We start from the raw sequence: 10,718 nt of genomic DNA, 5'->3' as shown, positions 1-10,718 counted from the left end.
CAAACTTCTCTATCAATTGGTAGGTTCAACACTGTGAGTTGAATGAACTCATCACAAAGAAGTTTCTGAGAATCCTTCTCTCTAGTTTTTATGTGAAGATATTCCCTTTTCCAACATAGGCCTCAAGGTGCTCCGAATAAACACTTGCAGATTCTACAAAAGGAGTGTTTCAAAACTGTTCTATCAAAGGGAACGTTCAAGTCTGTGAGTTGAATGCACTCATCACACAGAAGTTTCTCAGAATGCTTCTGTCTAGTTTTTAGGTGAAGAGATTTCATTTCCCAGCATAGGCCTCAAAGCGCTCCAAATATCCACTTGCAGATTCTACAAAAAGAGTGTTTCAAAGCTGCTCTTTCAAAAGCAAGGTTCAAGTCTGTGTGTTGAATGCACTCATGAGAAAGAAGTTTCTGAGAATGCTTCTGTCTAGTTCTTACGTGAAGATACTTCCTTTTCCAGCTTAGGCCTCAAAGCGCTCCAAATAAACACTTGCAAATTCTACAAAAGGAGTGTTTCAAAAGAGTTCTATCAAAAGGAACGTTCAAGTCTGTGAGTTGAATGCACTTATCATAAAGAAGTTTCCTGGAATGCTTCTGTCTAGTTTTTATGTGAAGACATTTCCTTTTCCAGCATAGGCCTCAAAGCGCTCCAAATATCCACTTGCAGATTCTACCAAAAGAGTGTCTCAAAACTGCTCAATCAAAAGCAAGCTTCAACACTGTGAGTAGAATGCACTCATCCCAAAGAAGTTTCTGAGAATGCTTCTGTCTAGTTTTTATGTGAAGATATTTCCTTTTCCAACGTAGGCCTCAAAGCGCTCCAAATAAACACTGGCAGATTCTACAAAAGGAGTGTTCCAAAACTGCTCTTTTGAGAGGAACGTTCAAGTCTGTGAGTTGAATGCACTCATCACACAGAAGTTTCTGAGAAAGCTTCTGTCTAGTTTTTATGTGAAGATATTTCCTTTTCCAGCATAGGCCTCAAAACACTCCAAATATCTTCTTGCAGATTCTACAAAAAGAGTGTTTCAAATCTGTTCTATCAAAAGGAGGGTTCAACTCTGTGAGTTGAATGAATGCATCGTGAAGAACTTTCTGAGAATGCTTCTCTGTAGTTTTTAGGTGAAGATATTCCATATTCCAGCACAGGCCTCGAAGTGCTCCAAATAACCACTTGCAGATTTTACCAAAAGAGTGTTTCAAAACTGCTCTTTCTATAGGTAAGTTCAAGTCTGTGAGTTGAATGCACTCAACACAAAGAAGTTTCTGAGAATGCTTCTGTTCAGTTTTTATGTGAAGATATTTCCTTTTCCAGCATAGGCCTCAAACGGCTCCAAATATCCCCTTGCAGATTCTACAAAAAGAGTGTTTCCAAACTTCTCTATCAATTGGCAGGTTCAACACTGTGAGTTGAATGAACTCATCACAAAGAAGTTTCTGAGAATCCTTCTCTCTAGTTTTTATGTGAAGATATTTCCTTTTCCAACATAGGCCTCAAGGTACTCCGAATAAACACTTGCAGATTCTACAAAAGGAGTGTTTCAAAACTGTTCTATCAAAGGGAACGTTCAAGTCTGTGAGTTGAATGTACTCATCACACAGAAGTTTCTCAGAATGCTTCTGTCTAGTTTTTAGGTGAAGAGATTTCATTTCCCAGCATAGGCCTCAAAGCGCTCCAAATATCCACTTGCTGATTCTACGAAAAGAGTGTTTCAAAGCTGCTCTTTCAAAAGCAAGGTTAAAGTCTGTGTGTTGAATGCACTCATCAGAAAGAAGTTTCTGAGAATGCTTCCGTCTAGTTTGTATATGAAGATCTTTCCTTTTCCAACATAGTCCTCAAAGTGCTCCAAATAAACACTTGCAGATTCTACAAAAGGAGTGTTTCAAAACTGCTCTTTCTATAGGTAAATTCAAGTCTGTGAGTAGAATGCACTCAACACAAAGAAGTTTCTGAGAATGCTTCTGTTCAGGTTTTATGTGAAGATATTTCCTTTTCCAGCATAGGCTTCAAAAGGCTCCAAATATCCCCTTGCAGATTCTACAAAAAGAGTGTTTCCAAACTTCTCTATCAATTGGTAGGTTCAACTCTGTGAGTTGAATGAACTCATCCCAAAGAAGTTTCTTAGAATGCTTCTGTCTAGTTTTTATGTGAAGATATTTCCTTTTCCAACATAGGCCTCAAGGTGCTCTGAATAAATACTTGCAGATTCTACAAAAGGAGTGTTTCAAAACTGCTCTTTCTATAGGTAAGTTCAAGTCTGTGAGTTGAATGCACTCAACACAAAGAAGTTTCTGAGAATGCTTCTGTTCAGTTTTTATGTGAAGATATTTCCTTTTCCAGCATAGGCCTCAAACGGCTCCAAATATCCCCTTGCAGATTCTACAAAAAGAGTGTTTCCAAACTTCTCTATCAATTGGTAGGTTCAACACTGTGAGTTGAATGAACTCATCACAAAGAAGTTTCTGAGAATCCTTCTCTCTAGTTTTTATGTGAAGATATTTCCTTTTCCAACATAGGCCTCAAGGTGCTCCGAATAAACACTGGCAGATTCTACAAAAGGAGTGTATCAAAACTGTTCTATCAAAGGGAACGTTCAAGTCTGTGAGTTGAATGCACTCATCACACAGAAGTTTCTCAGAATGCTTCTGTCTAGTTTTTAGGTGAAGGGATTTCATTTCCCAGCATAGGCCTCAAAGCGCTCCAAATATCCACTTGCAGATTCTACGAAAAGAGTGTTTCAAAGCTGCTCTTTCAAAAGCAATGTTCAAGTCCGTGTGTTGAATGCACTCATCAGAAAGAAGTTTCTGAGAATGCTTCTGTCTAGTTCTTACGTGAAGATATTTCCTTTTCCAGCTTAGGCCTCAAAGCGCTCCAAATAAACACTTGCAAATTCTACAAAAGGAGTGTTTCAAAAGAGTTCTATCAAAAGGAACGTTCAAGTCTGTGAGTTGAATGCACTTATCATACAGAAGTTTCCTGGAATGCTTCTGTCTAGTTTTTATGTGAAGACATTTCCTTTTCCAGCATAGGCCTCAAAGCGCTCCAAATATCCACTTGCAGATTCTACCAAAAGAGTGTCTCAAAACTGCTCTATCAAAAGCAAGCTTCAACACAGTGAGTAGAATGCACTCATCCCAAAGAAGTTTCTGAGAATGCTTCTGTCTAGTTTTTATGTGAAGATATTTCCTTTTCCAGCATAGGCCTCAGAACGCTCCAAATATCCACTTGCAGATTCTATAAGAAGAGTGTTTCCAAACTGCTCTTTCAAAAGGAAGCTTCAATTCTGTGAGTTGAATGCACTCATCACAAAGAAGTTTCTGAGAATGCTTCCGTCTAGTTTCTATATGAAGATCTTTCCTTTTCCAACATAGGCCTCAAAGTGCTCCAAATAAACACTTGCAGATTCTACAAAAGGAGTGTTTCAAAACTGCTCTTTTGAGAGGAACGTTCAAGTCTGTGAATTAAATGCACTCATCACACAGAAGTTTCTGAGAAAGCTTCTGTCTAGTTTTTATGTGAAGATATTTCCTTTTCCAGCATAGGCCTCAAAACACTCCAAATATCTTCTTGCAGATTCTACAAAAAGAGTGTTTCAAATCTGTTCTATCAAAAGGAAGGTTCAACTCTGTGAGTTGAATGAATGCATCGTGAAGAACTTTCTGAGAATGCTTCTCTGTAGTTTTTAGGTGAAGATATTCCATATTCCAGCACAGGCCTCGAAGTGCTCCAAATAACCACTTGCAGATTTTACCAAAAGAGTGTTTCAAAACTGCTCTTTCTATAGGTAAGTTCAAGTCTGTGAGTTGAATGCACTCAACACAAAGAAGTTTCTGAGAATGCTTCTGTTCAGTTTTTATGTGAAGATATTTCCTTTTCCAGCATAGGCCTCAAACGGCTCCAAATATCCCCTTGCAGATTCTACAAAAAGAGTATTTCCAAACTTCTCTATCAATTGGTAGGTTCAACACTGTGAGTTGAATGAACTCATCACAAAGAAGTTTCTGAGAATCCTTCTCTCTAGTTTTTATGTGAAGATATTTCCTTTTCCAACATAGGCCTCATGGTGCTCCAAATAAACACTTGCAGATTCTACAAAAGGAGTGTTACAAAACTGTTCTATCAAAGGGAACGTTCAAGTCTGTGAGTTGAATGCATTCATCACACAGAAGTTTCTCAGAATGCTTCTGTCTAGTTTTTAGGTGAAGAGATTTCATTTCCCAGCATAGGCCTCAAAGCGCTCCAAATATCCACTTGCTGATTCTACGAAAAGAGTGTTTCAAAGCTGCTCTTTCAAAAGCAAGGTTCAAGTCTGTGTGTTGAATGCACTCATGAGAAAGAAGTTTGTGAGAATGCTTTTCTCTAGTTCTTACGTGAAGATATTTCCTTTTCCAGCTTAGGCCTCAAAGCGCTCCAAATAAACACTTGCAAATTCTACAAAAGGAGTGTTTCAGAAGAGTTCTATGAAAAGGAAAGTTCAAGTCTGTGAGTTGAATGCACTTATCATACAGAAGTTTCTCAGAATGCTTCTGTCTAGTTTTTATGTGAAGACATTTCCTTTTCCAGCATAGGCCTCAAAGCGCTCCAAATATCCACTTGCAGATTCTACCAAAAGAGTGTCTCAAAACTGCTCAATCAAAAGCAAGCTTCAACACTGTGAGTAGAATGCACTCATCCCAAAGAAGTTTCTGAGAATGCTTCTGTCTAGTTTTTATGTGAAGAGATTTCCTTTTCCAACATAGGCCTCAAAGCGCTCCAAATAAACACTTGCAGATTCTACAAAAGGAGTGTTTCAAAACTGCTCTTTTGAGAGGAACGTTCAAGTCTGTGAGCTGAATGCACTCATCACACAGAAGTTTCTGAGAATGCTTCTGTCTAGTTTTTATGTGAAGATATTTCCTTTTCCAGCATAGGCCTCAAAACACTCCAAATATCTTCTTGCAGATACTACAAAAAGAGTGTTTCAAATCTGTTCTATCAAAAGGAAGGTTCAACTCTGTGAGTTGAATGAATGCATCGTGAAGAACTTTCTGAGAATGCTTCTCTGTAGTTTTTAGGTGAAGATATTCCATATTCCTGCACAGGCCTCGAAGTGCTCCAAATAACCACTTGCAGATTTTACCAAAGGAGTGTTTCAAAACTGCTCTTTCTATAGGTAAGTTCAAGTCTGTGAGTTGAATGCACTCAACACAAAGAAGTTTCTGAGAATGCTTCTGTTCAGTTTTTATGTGAAGATATTTCCTTTTCCAGCATAGGCCTCAAACGGCTCCAAATATACCCTTGCAGATTCTACAAAAAGAGTGTTTCCAAACTTCTCTATCAATTGGCAGGTTCAACACTGTGAGTTGAATGAACTCATCACAAAGAAGTTTCTGAGAATCCTTCTCTCTAGTTTTTATGTGAAGATATTTCCTTTTCCAACATAGGCCTCAAGGTACTCCGAATAAACACTTGCAGATTCTACAAAAGGAGTGTTTCAAAACTGTTCTATCAAAGGGAACGTTCAAGTCTGTGAGTTGAATGCACTCATCACACAGAAGTTTCTCAGAATGCTTCTGTCTAATTTTTAGGTGAAGAGATTTCATTTCCCAGCATAGGCCTCAAAGCGCTCAAAATATCCACTTGCTGATTCTACGAAAATAGTGTTTCAAAGCTGCTCTTTCAAAAGCAAGGTTAAAGTCTGTGTGTTGAATGCACTCATCAGAAAGAGGTTTCTGAGAATGCTTCCGTCTAGTTTCTGTATGAAGATCTTTCCTTTTCCAACATAGTCCTCAAAGTGCTCCAAATAAACACTTGCAGATTCTACAAAAGGAGTGTTTCAAAACTGCTCTTTCTATAGGTAAATTCAAGTCTGTGAGTTGAATGCACTCAACACAAAGAAGTTTCTGAGAATGCTTCTGTTCAGGTTTTATGTGAAGATATTTCCTTTTCCAGCATAGGCTTCAAACGGCTCCAAATATCCCCTTGCAGATTCTACAAAAAGAGTGTTTCCAAACTTCTCTATCAATTGGTAGGTTCAACTCTGTGAGTTGAATGAACTCATCCCAAAGAAGTTTCTTAGAATGCTTCTGTCTAGTTTTTATGTGAAGATATTTCCTTTTCCAACATAGGCCTCAAGGTGCTCTGAATAAATTCTTGCAGATTCTACAAAAGGAGTGTTTCAAAACTGCTCTTTCTATAGGTAAGTTCAAGTCTGTGAGTTGAATGCACTCAACACAAAGAAGTTTCTGAGAATGCTTCTGTTCAGTTTTTATGTGAAGATATTTCCTTTTCCAGCATAGGCCTCAAACGGCTCCAAAGATCCCCTTGCAGATTCTACAAAAAGAGTGTTTCCAAACTTCTCTATCAATTGGTAGGTTCAACACTGTGAGTTGAATGAACTCATCACAAAGAAGTTTCTGAGAATCCTTCTCTCTAGTTTTTATGTGAAGATATTTCCTTTTCCAACATAGGCCTCAAGGTGCTCCGAATAAACACTTGCAGATTCTACAAAAGGAGTGTTTCAAAACTGTTCTATCAAAGGGAACGTTCAAGTCTGTGAGTTGAATGCACTCATCACACAGAAGTTTCTCAGAATGCTTCTGTCTAGTTTTTAGGTGAAGAGATTTCATTTCCCAGCATAGGCCTCAAAGCGCTCCAAATATCCACTTGCAGATTCTACAAAAAGAGTGTTTCAAAGCTGCTCTTTCAAAAGCAAGGTTCAAGTCTGTGTGTTGAATGCACTCATGAGAAAGAAGTTTCTGAGAATGCTTCTGTCTAGTTCTTACGTGAAGATATTTACTTTTCCAGCTTAGGCCTCAAAGCGCTCCAAATAAACACTTGCAAATTCTACAAAAGGAGTGTTTCAAAAGAGTTCTATCAAAAGGAACGTTCAAGTCTGTGAGTTGAATGCACTTATCATACAGAAGTTTCCTGGAATGCTTCTGTCTAGTTTTTATGTGAAGACATTTCCTTTTCCAGCATAGGCCTCAAAGCGCTCCAAATATCCACTTGCAGATTCTACCAAAAGAGTGTCTCAAAACTGCTCAATCAAAAGCAAGCTTCAACACTGTGAGTAGAATGCACTCATCCCAAAGAAGTTTCTGAGAATGCTTCTGTCTAGTTTTTATGTGAAGATATTTCCTTTTCCAACGTAGGCCTCAAAGCGCTCCAAATAAACACTTGCAGATTCTACAAAAGGAGTGTTCCAAAACTGCTCTTTTGAGAGGAACGTTCAAGTCTGTGAGTTGAATGCACTCATCACACAGAAGTTTCTGAGAATGCTTCTGTCTAGTTTTTATGTGAAGATATTTCCTTTTCCAGCATAGGCCTCAAAACACTCCAAATATCTTCTTGCAGATTCTACAAAAAGAGTGTTTCAAATCTGTTCTATCAAAAGGAAGGTTCAACTCTGTGAGTTGAATGAATGCATCGTGAAGAACTTTCTGAGAATGCTTCTCTGTAGTTTTTAGGTGAAGATATTCCAAATCCCAGCACAGGCCTCGAAGTGCTCCAAATAACCACTTGCAGAATTTACCAAAAGAGTGTTTCAAAACTGCTCTTTCTATAGGTAAGTTCAAGTCTGTGAGTTGAATGCACTCAACACAAAGAAGTTTCTGAGAATGCTTCTGTTCAGTTTTTATGTGAAGATATTTCCTTTTCCAGCATAGGCCTCAAACGGCTCCAAATATTCCCTTGCAGATTCTACAAAAAGAGTGTTTCCAAACTTCTCTATCAATTGGTAGGTTCAACACTGTGAGTTGAATGAACTCATCACAAAGAAGTTTCTGAGAATCCTTCTCTCTAGTTTTTATGTGAAGATATTTCCTTTTCCAACATAGGCCTCACGGTGCTCCGAATAAACACTGGCAGATTCTACAAAAGGAGTGTTTCAAAACTGTTCTATCAAAGGGAACGTTCAAGTCTGTGAGTTGAATGCACTCATCACACAGAAGTTTCTCAGAATGCTTCTGTCTAGTTTTTAGGTGAAGGGATTTCATTTCCCAGCATAGGCCTCAAAGCGCTCCAAATATCCACTTGCAGATTCTACGAAAAGAGTGTTTCAAAGCTGCTCTTTCAAAAGCAAGGTTCAAGTCTGTGTGTTGAATGCACTCATCAGAAAGAAGTTTCTGAGAATGCTTCTGTCTAGTTCTTACGTGAAGATATTTCCTTTTCCAGCTTAGGCCTCAAAGCGCTCCAAATAAACACTTGCAAATTCTACAAAAGGAGTGTTTCAAAAGAGTTCTATCAAAAGGAACGTTCAAGTCTGTGAGTTGAATGCACTTATCATACAGAAGTTTCCTGGAATGCTTCTGTCTAGTTTTTATGTGAAGACATTTCCTTTTCCAGCATAGGCCTCAAAGCGCTCCAAATATCCACTTGCAGATTCTACCAAAAGAGTGTCTCAAAACTGCTCTATCAAAAGCAAGCTTCAACACAGTGAGTAGAATGTACTCATCCCAAAGAAGTTTCTGAGAATGCTTCTGTCTAGTTTTTATGTGAAGATATTTCCTTTTCCAGCATAGGCCTCAGAACGCTCCAAATATCCACTTGCAGATTCTATAAGAAGAGTGTTTCCAAACTGCTCTTTCAAAAGGAAGCTTCAATTCTGTGAGTTGAATGCACTCATCACAAAGAAGTTTCTGAGAATGCTTCCGTCTAGTTTCTATATGAAGATCTTTCCTTTTCCAACATAGGCCTCAAAGTGCTCCAAATAAACACTTGCAGATTCTACAAAAGGAGTGTTTCAAAACTGCTCTTTTGAGAGGAACGTTCAAGTCTGTGAATTAAATGCACTCATCACACAGAAGTTTCTGAGAAAGCTTCTGTCTAGTTTTTATGTGAAGATATTTCCTTTTCCAGCATAGGCCTCAAAACACTCCAAATATCTTCTTGCAGATTCTACAAAAAGAGTGTTTCAAATCTGTTCTATCAAAAGGAGGGTTCAACTCTGTGAGTTGAATGAATGCATCGTGAAGAACTTTCTGAGAATGCTTCTCTGTAGTTTTTAGGTGAAGATATTCCATATTCCAGCACAGGCCTCGAAGTGCTCCAAATAACCACTTGCAGATTTTACCAAAAGAGTGTTTCAAAACTGCTCTTTCTATAGGTAAGTTCAAGTCTGTGAGTTGAATGTACTCAACACAAAGAAGTTTCTGAGAATGCTTCTGTTCAGGTTTTATGTGAAGATATTTCCTTTTCCAGCATAGGCTTCAAACGGCTCCAAATATCCCCTTGCAGATTCTACAAAAAGAGTGTTTCCAAACTTCTCTATCAATTGGTAGGTTCAACTCTGTGAGTTGAATTAACTCATCCCAAAGAAGTTTCTTAGAATGCTTCTGTCTAGTTTTTATGTGAAGATATTTCCTTTTCCAACATAGGCCTCAAGGTGCTCTGAATAAATACCTGCAGATTCTACAAAAGGAGTGTTTCAAAACTGCTCTTTCTATAGGTAAGTTCAAGTCTGTGAGTTGAATGCACTCAACAAAAAGAAGTTTCTGAGAATGCTTCTGTTCAGTTTTTATGTGAAGATATTTCCTTTTCCAGCATAGGCCTCAAACGCCTCCAAATATCCCCTTGCAGATTCTACAAAAAGAGTGTTTCCAAACTTCTCTATCAATTGGTAGGTTCAACACTGTGAGTTGAATGAACTCATAACAAAGAAGTTTCTGAGAATCCTTCTCTCTAGTTTTTATGTGAAGATAATTCCTTTTCCAACATAGGCCTCAAGGTGCTCCGAATAAACACTTGCAGATTCTACAAAAGGAGTGTTTCAAAACTGTTCTATCAAAGGGAACGTTCAAGTCTGTGAGTTGAATGCACTCATTCCACAGAAGTTTCTCAGAATGCTTCTGTCTAGTTTTTAGGTGAAGAGATTTCATTTCCCAGCATAGGCCTCAAAGCGCTCCAAATATCCACTTGCAGATTCTACAAAAAGAGTGTTTCAAAGCTGCTCTTTCAAAAGCAAGGTTCAAGTCTGTGTGTTGAATGCACTCATCAGAAAGAAGTTTCTGAGAATGCTTCTGTCTAGTTCTTACGTGAAGATATTTCCTTTTCCAGCTGAGGCCTCAAAGCGCTCCAAATAAACACTTGCAAATTCTACAAAAGGAGGGTTTCAGAAGAGTTCTATGAAAAGGAACGTTCAAGTCTGTGAGTTGAATGCACTTATCATACAGAAGTTTCCTGGAATGCTTCTGTCTAGTTTTTATGTGAAGACATTTCCTTTTCCAGCATAGGCCTCAAAGCGCTCCAAATATCCACTTGCAGATTCTACCAAAAGAGTGTCTCAAAACTGCTCAATCAAAAGCAAGCTTCAACACTGTGAGTAGAATGCACTCATCCCAAAGAAGTTTCTGAGAATGCTTCTGTCTAGTTTTTATGTGAACAGATTTCCTTTTCCAACATAGGCCTCAAAGCGCTCCAAATAAACACTTGCAGATTCTACAAAAGGAGTGTTTCAAAACTGCTCTTTTGAGAGGAACGTTCAAGTCTGTGAGTTGAATGCACTCATCACACAGAAGTTTCTGAGAATGCTTCTGTCTAGTTTTTATGTGAAGATATTTCCTTTTCCAGCATAGGCCTCAAAACACTCCAAATATCTTCTTGCAGATTCTACAAAAAGAGTGTTTCAAATCTGTTCTATCAAAAGGAAGGTTCAAATCTGTGAGTTGAATGAATGCATCATGAAGAACTTTCTGAGAATGCTTCTCTGTAGTTTTTAGGTGAAGATATTCCATATTCCTGCA

Source organism: Pongo pygmaeus, chromosome 6 (assembly GCF_028885625.2).
Source record: "Pongo pygmaeus isolate AG05252 chromosome 6, NHGRI_mPonPyg2-v2.0_pri, whole genome shotgun sequence".
Lineage (NCBI taxonomy): Eukaryota > Metazoa > Chordata > Mammalia > Primates > Hominidae > Pongo > Pongo pygmaeus.
The sequence above is the reverse complement of the archived record's forward strand: the minus strand, read 5'-3'. Positions refer to the sequence as shown.